The following is a 13845-nucleotide window of genomic DNA, read 5'->3' as shown; positions in this document are numbered from 1 at the left end:
GTTGAGTTAGTTGAATTTTAGAGGTCTGACAGGCTAAGTGTTTCTTTGTTATTGGTAGCTCGGAGAGTTAGAGGAGCAGCGTTTCAGACGGTGGTTGGTTAGCAGTCCGAGGGTTACCAGTAGAATTCAGCAGTTCAGGTGAGTTTCCTTCCAGTAGGAACGGGTCTAAGGCCACAATGCCGGCCCGTTCAGTTAGCAGTAGTTTCCGAACCTCGGTCCAATGCAGTAGTTAGTATGTTTGATGCCTTTGTGGCTCTGACAGGATTTATGTGTTATGTGTTATGAGTTATGTGTTATGTGTTATGTGATCCGGGCTACGACCCGATGCAGTATGCAGTATATGTGTTCATGATAGTTGATATGCTATTCTATGCTATGTCCAGTCAGTTTCCGGACTTCGGTCCGATGTAGGGGGCAAGGCCCCAGTTAGTCCGGACTTCGGTCCGATGCAGGGGACAAGGTCCCGGTCAGTTAGTCCGGACTTCGGTCCGATGCAGGGGGCAAGGCCCCAGTTAGTCCGGACTTCGGTCCGATGCAGGGGACAAGGTCCCAGTCAGTTTCCGGACTTCGGTCCGATGTAGGGGGCAAGGCCCCAGTTAGTCCAGACCTCGGTCCGATGCAGTGGGCAAGGCCCAGTATGTGCTTTATATGTTATTGTATAGTATGTGGTAGTTTGGGGGAGCTCACTAAGCTTCGTGCTTACAGTTTCATTTTTTGGTTTCAGGTACTTAGTTTTCAAAAGAGGAGCTCGGAAAGATTGCAGTGCACACACCATAGTCAGCTTGCCTGGGATGTTCTACTCTGATAATAAGTTGTATTTTGAATTAATGCTACGAAATTATGTTATGATTTATGTTATGGTTTTTATGAATATGGTTTTTAGTAATGTTTTAAAAAGAAAATTTTAGTTGTGGTTTTTGGGATGTTTCAGTTGGAGATTATGGATGAGAGGCTCAGAGCATTCAGAGCCGAGATTGTTGCAGGCCAGGTCGGAGCCTGAACTCCCTCATTCAAGGAGTTCAAGGTGTGTGGAGCGCCTGAGTTCTTCGAGGTTAGTGACCCCATAGCTATTCGATGTTAGGTGGCAGACATGGAGAATGCCCAGCACACAAGCTTTTGCCCCGATGCGGAAAAAGTTGAGTTTGCCTCGTGTATGCTGAGGGACCGAGCCAGGGATTGGTGGGAGGAGGTGACTAGCCAGGTGAGAGCTGCCGGTGTGGCTGAGATGACATGGGCTGATTTTGTCAAACGCTTTGATATGGAGTTTTCACCATCTATTGAGGTATAATGGTTAGTGAGGGAGTTTCAAGAGCTCCAGCAGGCCACCGAGACCATGGCGGAGATCACCGCCAAGCTTCGGGAATGAGCACTGTTAATCCCATAGTACGCTGCGGATGAGGATATGAGGAGGATGAGGTATCATTCCATGTTGAGGGATCATATCCGAGAGTTTATGTGCTTTAAAGGGTGCAAGACTCTGAATGAGATGGTGGAGAAGGCCCGAGAGCGGGAGATGGAGTTGGAGCTTTGCACTAAGAGAAAGTTTGAGAAGGTTTAGGCAGCTGTAGGTCAGGCTAAGAAGCCTAAGATCTCGGATTCTTCTGGTAGGGGTCAGCAGGGTCGCGGCCATGTGCCAAGTAGGGCCTGCTGCACAGTGGGGCCTGCCAAGCAGCGGGCTGGGGATGTTACGCATGTGGCCAGTCGGGCCACATGAGCACGGATTGCCCTAAAGAAGGGCTTGATTTATTTTCACTGCAACCAGACTGTCCATAAAAAGGCTGATTATCTGAGGTTGCGGGGAGGAGGAGGAGCGGTGTTGGTGCCTTCGCCCGCATGGATAAGGATCATTGACATTCGCCATGCTAAAGCGGATGCTCTTGAGCTGAAGAGTCATGCATTTCAGTTGACCACTGAGGAGGCTCGGGTAGCGCCAGATGTTATTGCTGGTACATATTTTATTCTTCCTGTTTGAAATTGATTTCTTTTTTATTATATGTATATACGTGCTCCTGTATAGGGACCTTTTTGGTCAATGGTATGTATGCTCACGTTTTATTTGATTTGGGAGCTACCCGATCGTTTGTATATCTTGCGCTTAGCAAGAAGTTCGGGATGCTGTGAGAACATTGGATTCCTTGCTCGAGGTTGAGATTGCGGATGATTGCACCGTTAGTGCTGCGAGGGTGTATCGGGATTGTGTCTTGAATGTCTTTGGGGAGAGGTTTCGTGTTGATCTAGTCCTGGTACCATTGTGAGAGCTGAAGGTGATCTTCGGGATGGAGTGGTTGGGGGCTAATGGGGTCGTGATAGATTGTGAGCACCAGCTGGTGAGGGTTCGGACCCCAAGTGAGGGAGAAATGGTTATTCATGGAGAGAGGGCCTCATAGGGGCCAACCCTCAGTTTAACTGGGAGGGATAGGAGACTTCTCCATCAGGGTTGTTCGGGATTTTTGGCGTACATCTAAGATACGAGGGTTGAGCCTACGACATATTTGGGTAGTATACCAGTTGTATGAGATTTCCGGGATGTCTTTCCCAAATAGTTGTTAGGGATGCCTCCGAAGAGTTAGGTAGAGTTTCGTATTGATTGGTAGCGGGTGCTGCTCTGATATCCAAAGCACCTGTAACATCCTCATTTCCACGTATCATATTTTAATTATTTATTTTAAGTTAAGGAAGAGGGACTTGGCAAGTTGATGCCTAGACTCGTCGAGTAGAATCGCGATTGATGAATCGGATTAATAAGTGGACTCAACAAGTCAATGAGTGGACACAACGAGTCCGTGTTGTGGACAAAAACCCTAAATCTTTGGGTCTATGCCCTATTTAAGGGTCCTTATGGCCTTCATTGGCGGCCACCTTCACCCTTGAGAGATCCCTACGAACCAGAGAGCATGGAGAGTGAGAGAAGAGCCATCTTGAGCTTTATTGGTGTGATTTTGCAAAGGAAAAGAAGGGTTTCAGCAAGAAGGACCAAAGGAGGTTGTCATTCTGAGATTTTTAAGCAAGGAGCTTCACTTTGAGGTAACAAATGGGGCCTCTCTTTCTGTATGGTGTAGATTGCATGAATCTAGGGTTTCTTGACCCTTGTCTTCAAAGGATTATGGATTACATGAAGTCCCAATGTAGAATAAGCATTAGTTCTGGACCTTAAGAGGTCCAGAGAGTCCCAATCTTCCAGCTTTATGCAATCTTTTTGGAGTTGTGGACCTTGGTTTCCATTTTAGGAGTTATTTCATCAAATAAGGACATATGAGTGTTGCATGAGCTTAAAGATTGAACCTTTACGTGATTATTGGGTGTTAGGAGGTCAGATTTATAAGTTAAAGAAGCAGATCTGACGTCAGAAGGTCATTTGAGTGTTGCCATGGAGGGAACTCGCCAAGTTCATAAAGGGACTCGACGAGTCGAGTCGGGTTGCCCCGCGATTTGTGACCAGTGGTAACCCGTCGAGTGAAAGGCTAACTCGACGAGTCGAGTGAGGCCTTAGGAGGATTCTGAGAACACGCATGGACTTGCCGAGTCACCCGAGTACACTCGACGAGTTTGGTCAAAGTTTGACTGTTGACTAGAGTTGACTTCAGTTGACCTTAGGGTTTTGGTCAAGCTAATTCAAGAGAGGTCAGGGAAGGGTAGAATGGTCTTCTACCCATTCTTTAGAGACGAGGACAAGTGAAAGTACTGATTAGAGGTGTTATCATTTTGATAGGAGGAGGCTAGGTTGGGTTATCGAGCACGAGAGGTTATCCGACATCATACGAGGTGAGTCTTCTCACGATACTTTACCGAGAGTGGTAATTATGAGTGACCAGAAGGTCTTATGTGCTATGATGAGTATGTGATGTATGTTGTTATATGATATGTATGTGCTATGTTATGTTATGGGTATTATGATATGGACCGGAAGATCAACAATGTATGGGCCAGAAGGTCAAGATGATACAAACCAGAAGGTCAAGAAGATACAGGCCGGAAGGTCAGAGAAGTGGGACCGGAAGGTCTACCAGGATTATGGGACGGAAGTCCCCTGAGACACATTGACTGGAAGGTCTTGTAGAGTGTTAGCCTTGAGTGGCGTACGTGTTGTATGTGGTATTTTGGGGAACTCACTAAGCATTTATGCTTACCGTATTGTGTGATATGTGTTTCAGGTACCAGCGAGGATCGCGGGAAGCCGCCGACATGATCCATACACATTGATAGAGATTTATGTGTTTGATATTCTGGGACATGTTTTCTGAGATAACATTCGATACAGTGAGTTTTGAAATTGTTTTATGAAATTTATTATGTTTGGAAATGAAAAATTGTTTTGAAAATTTATGTCGGTACAAGCTGGTATCAGAGCCTTGGTTTGAGGGATTCGGATGCACCTTCGGTGTAACTGAACTAAAACTGAGGATTTGAGGAAGTTTTTCCAAAAAGAAACATTTTTTCTAAAAGAGTAAAAGATTTTGAGAAAAACAGGAGGAACAGTGTGTACAATCAGTCAGCGCCCGAACGATGATTTCCCAAAATACCCTTAGTGTATGTGTTATGAGATATTAGGTGATATGCTATGTATGCTAGAGTAGGCTAGGTATTCATATTAGGACTCTAGTGACCGGATTTCTGATGCCTTAGCTTAGGAGATTGTTGCTGCTATGAGATGCTTCGAGAGTGAGTAAGTAGCAATGAGGAGCGTATGAGAGGTCTACCGAAGGGTAGCCTATTCTTAGCGAGATGTAGATTACTTATGATCTGGGATGTTAGGAAGAGGACTTGGTATGAATGTTGATGCGGTGTGGAAGGTAGTGTAGGGCCTATACTAATGGAACCAACAGATCGGTGAGCAGTCCAGGTAAAAATCCTTAGGGTACTAAGGAACAAGTAGGGTTGGGTTATCGAGTGTGAGTATACTCGAGCGAGTCTCTGATATTTTTTATGTTGTATTTTAGAGACATCATGGTTGTGACACGCCACAGACCAGAGACCATCAGCGTGAGCGACGAGGAGATTCGTCGGATGATCCACGAGGAGGTGGTTGCGGCTATCCGCGCAGAGATACCAAAGATGTTTGGGTCTATTAAGACTACTTTGATTGAGACATTCGATGAGAGATAAGCTACGATTACTGAGGCTGCAGCTATTGCAGCTACTGCAGTTGTTGCTGCTGCCAGACCTCAGGGGGGTGATTCGTTGCTATTCCGAGAGTTCAGCAACACGAAGCCACCAGAGTTTGATGGGATGCAGGACCCAATTGCTGCGATGAGATGAATTTTTGACATTAAGGGATGCTTCTACACCTGTTTGTTTCCGGAGCATCTGAGGGTACGGTTCGCACTAAACCAGCTCCGCTTGGGAGCAAAGGATTGGTGGAAGTTTGTGACGGAAGATCTCTCTCTTGCGGAGATTTCAATGGTGACCTGGGAGAGGTTCACCACCATGTTCAGGGATGAGTATGTTCCCCCAGTGGAGAGGGAACGGTTGGCGCAGGAGTTCTTGTCCCTCAAGCAGGGGACAGAGTCCATGACTGTGATTACACAAATGTTTCACGAGAGGGTGTTGTTTTGCCCTGAGCACATGTCTTCTGAACAGGAACGCATGAGTAGATACCTAAGCATACTGAGGAGGGACATTCGGGAGTTCGTGGCGAACTCTACATACCGGACATTTGCCGAGCTCCAGGCAAATGATCAGAAGAGGGAGATCGAGCTGGAGACTTAGGACAGGGTGGAGGCCGAGTCTCAGAGGAAGGACAGGCGGCTAGTACAGTGTCAGCCGGTAGCCAAGCGGGCTAAGCCCGCCGATACGAGATCTGGAGGCCAGAAAGGCCGCACTTGTGGGAAGTGTGACAAGGGACATGATGGAGTGTTTCGAGCAGGTGCTTGCTACAAGTGTGGCAAGGAGGGGCATATAGCCAAGGACTGCCCCAAGGGATTTATGGTTTACTTTCATTGCAACTAGACGGACCATCGGAAGGTCGAGTGCCCGCAGCTGTTACAGGGATCAGCCCAGGGATCTGCTCCTGCTGCTGCATGAGCTACTGAGGGTCGGCCAGTGAAGGCCGAGGCACCAAAGGCTCGCAGGAGATCCTTTCAATTGACAGCGGAGGAGGTCCGCACAACGCCCGATGTCGTGGCTAGTATGTATTCTTTCATTTATTTATGCTAAGTTTGAGATATTGTGCTTATATTATAGTATGCGTAGGTACTTTTCTTGTGAGTTTTGTACTTACTTCGGTGTTATTTGACTCGGGTGCAAGTCAATCTTTCGTGTATGTAGCGTTTAGTCAGCACATCAGTATCCGATGAGAGACGTTGAGTCAACCTCTACGAGTTTCCATAGCTGACGAGCGAGCGGTGTATGCTACTGATGTGATTCGAGGATGTGTACTCGAGATCTTCGGTGTTGAGTTCTCGATAGATCTGGTCTCGATTGCGATGGGGTACGTTTGCATCATTGCGAGCATGGATTGGTTGAGCCGATTTGGGGCTGTTATAGATTGCGAGCGTCAGAAGGTGACGATACGATACCCCAGTGAGGGAATGATGACAGTATATGGCGAGGGCACCCGATGTGGGTCAACATTTTGCTCTGTTGCTAGAGCGAGGCAGAGTCTACAGTAGGGCTGCAGCATGTTTGTAGACTATATGATGGATACACGAGTGTCCGTAGAGAGGTCGAGTTTGGTCGGTGAGGTGTTAATAGTGCTGGAGTTCCCAGATGTTTTCCCCGAGGATTTGTTGGGTGTGCCTCCCGAGAGGCAGGTGGAGTTTCGCATTGATTTGGTTTCGGGAGCGATGCCCATTGCCAAGACACCTTATTGCCTTGCGCCACCAGAGATGCAGGAGTTGTCCTTGCAGCTTCAGGAGCTGCTGAGGAAGGGTTTTATTCTACCGAGTAGCTCATCATGGGGAGCATCGATCCTTTTTGTAAAGAAAAGGATGGTTCACATCGGATGTGCGTTAATTACCTAAAGTTGAACAAGTTGATGGTCAAGAACCGTTATCCATTATCGAGGATCGACGATCTGTTCGATCAGCTGCAGGGAGCGTCTTGGTTCTCCAAGATAGACTTGAGGTTCGGATATCATCAGATGAGAGTGCGGGATGAGGATATCCAGAAGACAGCGTTTAGTACTCGTTATGGGCATTACGAGTTCGTGGTGATCCCTTTTGGGCTCACCAATGCACCAGCAGCGTTCATGGATCTCATAAACAAAGTATGCAGGCTGATGTTGGATCGATCGGTGATTGTGTTCATCGACAACATTCTGGTGTATCCGAGATCTAGAGAGCAACATGAGGAGCATATGAGGGAGATCCTCGGAGTATTGAGATCGGAGAGGCTTTACGCTAAGTTCTCCAGGTGCGATTTCTGGTTACGAGAGGTCCAGTTCTTGGGACACCTCGTTAACCAGAAGGGGATAATGGTCGATCCGACGAAGATTGAGGCTTTTATGAGTTGGGAGGTGCCGAGATCCCCCACCGAGATCAGGAGTTTTCTGGGGTTGGCTGGCTACTACCAGATATTTATCAAGGATTTCTCCAAGATTGTCGTTCCCCTCACTAGATTGACCCGGAAGGGCGTTGCTTTTACTTGGGGTCCAAAGCAGCAGACCTCGTTTGAGACTCTTCGCCAAAGATTATGCGAAGCTCCGATGTTAGCCCTTACAGAGGGAATGGAGGATTTTGTGGTGTATTGTGATGCGTCTATATCAGGATTGGGAGCATTGCTTATGCAGAGAGAGCATGTGATAGCATATGCATTGAGGCAGCTGAAGCCACAGGAGGCGAGGTATCCCACCCATGATTTGGAGTTGGGGGCAGTAGTTTTCTCCCTCAAGATCTAGCATCATTATTTGTATGGGGTTCGGTGTACTATATACACGGATCACAAGAGCCTGAAGTATCTGATGGATCAACCCAGCTTGAACATGCGCCAGAGGATATGGTTAGATGTGGTAAAGGATTATGATTATGAGATCCTATACCACCCGGGGAAGGCTAACGTGATAGCCGATGCTTTGAGTTGCAGGGCAGAGAGCACCCCGATTCAAGGTATATGCATGAGGATGACGGTGATAACTCTGGTATTGGACACCATCTGAGAGGCCCTAGCAGAGGCGGTGAGACCAGAGAACTGCAAGAGAGAGTGGGTGATTGGGCAGGAATCTGAGTTTGTTACCGATAGCCGAGGGCTTATGACCTTTCATGGTTGGATTTGGGTGCCGTTTATAGGCGGGGAATGTAGCATACTGATGGAGGAGGCGCACAGGTTGAGATTCTGGATCCATCCTGGGGCCACTAAGATGTATTTGGACCTAAAGATAGATTATTTGTGGCCCTGTATGAAAAGGGATGTTGCGTGGGTTGTAGAGAGGTGCTTGACCTGTTGTCGGGTTAAGGCTGAGCACCAGCATCCGCATGGAAAGTTTCAGCCATTGAAGGTTTCCCAGTGGAAGTGGGAACAAATTTCTATGTATTTCATCACCAAATTGCCAAGGACCGTGAGGGGTGTTGATGTAATTTGGGTGATTGTGGATCGGCTGACGAAGAGTGCTCACTTCCTTGCTATCAAAGAGAGCTCTTCTGCTGAGAGACTGACAAAGTTATATGTGAGGGAGGTGGTGTCGCGACATGGGGTGCCGATCTCGATTGTGTTGGACTGAGATGTAAGTTTCACTTCCAGGTTTTGGAAGAAGTTTCATGAGGAGTTGGGTACGAGATTGCACTTCAGTATTGCATACCACCCACATATGGATGGACAAAGTGAGCGGACGATTTAGATGCTCAAGGACATGCTTCGAGCATGTGTTTTGGACTTCAGTGGAAGTTGGGATATGTACCTACCTTTGGCTGAGTTGTCTTACAACAACACTCACCTTGCGATTATTGGTATGCCTACCTTTGAGCTTTTATGTGGGAGGAGGTGTCGGATACCCATCTGTTGGGAAGAGGTAGGATAGCGAGTGATGGATAGCATGAAGATAGTGGTTTAGACGACTGAGCAGATACAGCAGGTCAGACAGAGGTTGCTGACAGCCCAGAGTCGCTAGAAGAGTTATGCGGATAGGCGACGATCCGAGTTCAAGTTCCAAGTTGGAGACTTCGTACTCTTGAAGGTATCTCGGAAAGGAGTGATCTGATTCAGGAAGAGGGGCAAGCTGGGGCCCCGGTACATTGGTCCTTTTAGGGTGACTGCAAGGGTGGGCAAGGTAGCTTATCGTTTGGAGCTACCTGCAGAGTTGATCCAAATACATGATACCTTCGACGTATCTTAGTTGAGGAAGTGTTTAGCCGATGAGATGACAGTAGTACCGCTAGAGGATATTTAGGTGGATGCGATCCTGAATTATGTTGAGAGACCGATCGCAATCCTGGATCGAAGGATCAAGGTTCTGAGGAACAAGGAGGTGCCCTTGGTTCAGGTCCAGTGGCAACATCGGAGAGGGTCCGAGCTTACTTGGGAGCGGGAGTTGGAGATGCGGGAGCAGCATCCAGAGTTGTTTGCAGAGACAGACTTTGAGGGTGAAGTTTGATTCTAGTAGGGGGGATTGTAACATCCGGATGATGGGTTTGATGCATAAGAACAATCCAATGTGCTCATACAAACCCTAATGCTTGGATCTAGGTTTCTCTATTGAACATGCTTTGAATCCAAGACTTGTAATCCTAGATCTATCATATATAATTCAAAATTAACATTATGAAAAAACAGATTTAAGTGTTTTACCTCTTTCAAGTAGCTTGAAATCCTTGTAGTCTTCTTGATCTTGAGCTTAGAGTCACAATTGTAACTCCTCTAATGGTTCACAAACCCCACAAGCAGGAAAGCAATATGAGAGAGGGTGAGAGATGCTAAAAATCGGCCCTAGGGTTCTCTTGGTGGGAACTAAGTTAAGAATATGGGCGGCAGTCTCTAAGATATACCCCCAGAAATCTATTGGTAACGAAGTCCGACTCATCATATAATGAACCATGTCCAACAAGGTCCGATTACGTCTCTCATCCACACCATTCAATTGTGGCATTCTCGGAGGCGTCAATTGCGAAACAATTTCGCATTCTTTTAGATAGTCGTGAAACTCAAGACTTAGGTACTCTCCTCCTCGGTCTGGCCGAAGCATCTTGATTTTCCTACCCAGCTAATTCTTCACTTCATTCTTAAACTCTTTGAACTTTTCAAAGGTTTCTAACTTTTTCTTGATTAAGTAGATATATCCATATATGCTATAATCATCCGTAAAAGTCACGTAGAAGCGACAAGCATCCCTTGTGGTGGATCTAAAGGGTCCACACACATCGGTGTGTATGAGATCTAATAGACCCTCACCCTTTTCACAAGTGCCAGTAAAGGGTGACTTGGTCATCTTCCCAAGTAAACAAGATTCACATGTTTCATTGTCCCTAAGGTTGAATGACTCCAACACTCTATCCTTTGGAGTTGGGCTATGTGTTTCTTGTAGACATGGCCAAGGGGACAATGCCAGAAGCATGCTTTGTCTAGACTAGTAGACGAATCAATATTCAAAACATCATTTCCTAAACAACAACCATCCCAGATTCATAAATCCCATTACAAGGTAATGAATTGAAGTAAAAGACACCATTCAAATGAACATTAATAGAACCATTGCTATTATCAAAAGAATATCTGAATCCTTGTCTAAACAACCCATGAAATGAAATAATGTTTCTTGCTATATCTGGCGAATAACAGCAATTATTTAAATCTAGCCCTAATCCATTACTCAACACTAAAGAATAAACTTCGACTTTGGTCACAGGCGACGATCTTCTGTTTCCCATAATCGAGTTCATCTTTCCATGTTCCACTTCCCTACTTCTTTTTAGGCCCTGCAAATTAGAACAAATGTGGTAACCACACCCTGTATCAAGAACCCATGAAGTAGCAAATGATGAATTATTATATTTAGTAAAATACATACCTACGTAGGTGGGCTTAATCTTCCTATCCTTTATGTCTTGCAGATACTGAGGGCAGCTTCGTTTCTAGTGGCAGTAATAGCACTCTGCTTCTTTGGGGTCGAAAGAGGGTTTGACCGAACCAACTTTGGTTCCACTAGAAGAGGAACCATCTTGGATCTTACCCTTATGGTGGCTCTTACATGGAGCCTTCCTCTTCTTACCCTTTCATTGGCCAATTGCCAACACGGGAGCAGCCACAACAGGAGAAGATGTAACAGATTTATCTTTGAGGTTGCTCTCAGCAGTCCTTGACAGTCCTTGGAGCTTGCTCAAGGAGACCTCCTCCTTGTTCATGTGGTAGGTCATTATGAACTGGTTGTAACGGGAGGGCAAGGAGTAGAGGATTATGTCGATAGCCAAATCCTCATCAAACTTAACATTAAGTTTGAGAAGACGATCAACATACCTCTGCATTTTCTGTAAATGAGAGGTTAGGGATTCTCCACTCCCCATCTTAGCGGAGATCATGTTAGTAATGATCTCATAGCGCTCTTGCCGCACGCTCTGGTGATACCTGTCCAACAAAATCCTGATGCATTTCATACGGATACATGTCCTCATAGGACTTTTGGAGTTCGAGGTTCATGCTGGCCAGCATGATGCAGTGAACCTTCGTGGCATCATGCTCGTGGGCCTCAAAGGCGGCCAACTCTTCAGGAGTAGCAACATATGGGATGATCATTTCAAGCTTTTCATCGAGGACATATTCTTTGTCCTTGTAACGTGTGATCATGCGAATATACCTCATCCACTCGTTGAAATTTGACCCATCAAATGTCACCTTTTGACATAGGTTCATCAACGAGAATGACCTAGAAGCGTTATTGTTGTTGTTTACAGACATCTGAAAAAGAAAAGAACAAAGTTTGATTTGAAATGAGTCCCTAATTAAACACCCAAATGAGAAATTAGGGCTAGGACCCAACAACATTATTTACAACTTAGAAAGGGATGTCGTACTGTAAAAGTAAATAATTTGAAGGTAAGTGAATGACGATTCACTAATTCTCACCATGAAAAATGAAAAAGAGATTTAAGTTTTAAATGTATTGAAAACTCCTATATCTTTGAGATTCATTGAACTTTTCAACGGCATGTTTAAATCTCGATATGCACTTCAAATTTGCGACTGGGATACCTGTGACAACCCGAAATTTTCAATCGGTCAAACCCTAAATGTCAATCACTTCAATTTATAATTCAATTATTTTATTACATATTTTTAGCAAATTTATAGTTCGTTTGATTATTTTAATATTATTATTTAAACGAACGGGTGAAAGGAAGTGTCGTCTCGGGTCTTGAAATTGCTAAACCGCAAACACTTCATGTCTTAGAAGTTCACGAACAAACTTTTATGTTTGGGCTGAAAAATCTTCCAAAAACCGTGAACTCATGCTTTAAGCATGAGTTTACTCCTCAAACTAGTCATTTTATGTTTACTCCCCAATCACCAAAAAGAGTAAACTCAAAAATACTCTCAAGTATCATCCAAGATTTAATTCAAGATCTTCAAACTTGTAAGTGTTCTAGCCATTTCAAGTTGATATAACACTTAATCTAGTGAGTGTACACCTTTTCTTCCATCCATTTTTGTGTTTTGATTGGATTTCCAAAAACACCAAGAACACACACTAAGTGTTCTTGGACTTTTAGCTCAATTCAAGCTTCCTTATAGTAAGTACTTCCATCCTTGAGTCTTATTAAGCTTGTATTACATGTTAGCATCAAAGAAAGTCCCATGAACACCAAGATAAAGGTGTTCACGGTTTTGGGAGGTCCCAAAACCATAAACACCAAGATTAGGTGCAAAGTGGTGCCTTAGGGTGCCTAGATGCTTCACAATGCCTTAGGGACTTGTCTAGATTCATCCTTGATGAGTTTATCACACAAAAAGCACCAAAACCTTACATTTTTATGTGTTTATGGTTTGGGAATCTCCCAAAACCGTAAACACCCAAAAAGTGTATAAATGTCCCATAAAAGTCCCTTGGTTAAACACCCCAAAAAGTGTATAAATGTCCCATAAAAGTCCCTTGGTTATTCCTTATGTCTAAATCTAGCCTAGACTATTGCTATGATTGAGCTAAAGACTTGAAAAACCCAAATACCATAAACTTATGAGTTTAAGGTAGTAAACTCATGAGTTTAAGGTAGTAAACTCATGGAGAAATGATCCTTAGACCATAAACACCATTTAGAAGTGTTTTGATGCCACACAACACTTCCTAAGGCTTAATCATGAAGTAGGAATGCTTGGATTGGCTTAGAAGTCTTCAAAGCAACAAATAGTCAAAAGGTTAGGATTTTACTGCCGTAAACTCAAGAGTTTATGACCGTAAACTCAAGGGGTGTTGGTCTTTAGGGAGTAAACTCATTTTAGGAGTGTTCCTCGAACCCCAAACACACTAGCCCTTCCCTACAACACTTAGATGCAACCCTTGAGACTTATAACACTTGTATAAGGTGTTTAGCATGTCCTAGAGTGTCTTAACTTTGTTTATTATTTGTTTAAAGACTAATGGTATACATATATGTGATATTATATGTTAACTAGGATCATAGAGGGTGTTCAAGACTTCACTTGACACCTAGCCATCCTACCTCTTCAGTTAATCCGTACCACTCACAACAGGTGAGTTCATACCCCTAAATTAACCTTTTAAATGTTTTCAAATGTTTATAAATACTTTTATGGGGGGGATACAAGTAAATTTACGATAGTTATTATCTCAATCACATGTGATTAATAACTATCGACAAGTGAATCTCTTACTTTCAAACTGTTTTACTAAACTGTTTTACTTCAAATTGTCTTAAAAATTCTTTTACATATCAAATGCTTTTATGAAACTTCTTTTACACTTTTATA

This window comes from Lactuca saligna, chromosome 1 (genome assembly GCF_052625555.1).
Source record: "Lactuca saligna cultivar CGN05327 chromosome 1, ASM5262555v1, whole genome shotgun sequence".
Taxonomy (NCBI): Eukaryota; Viridiplantae; Streptophyta; class Magnoliopsida; order Asterales; family Asteraceae; genus Lactuca; species Lactuca saligna.
Note: the sequence above shows the minus strand (reverse complement) of the source record.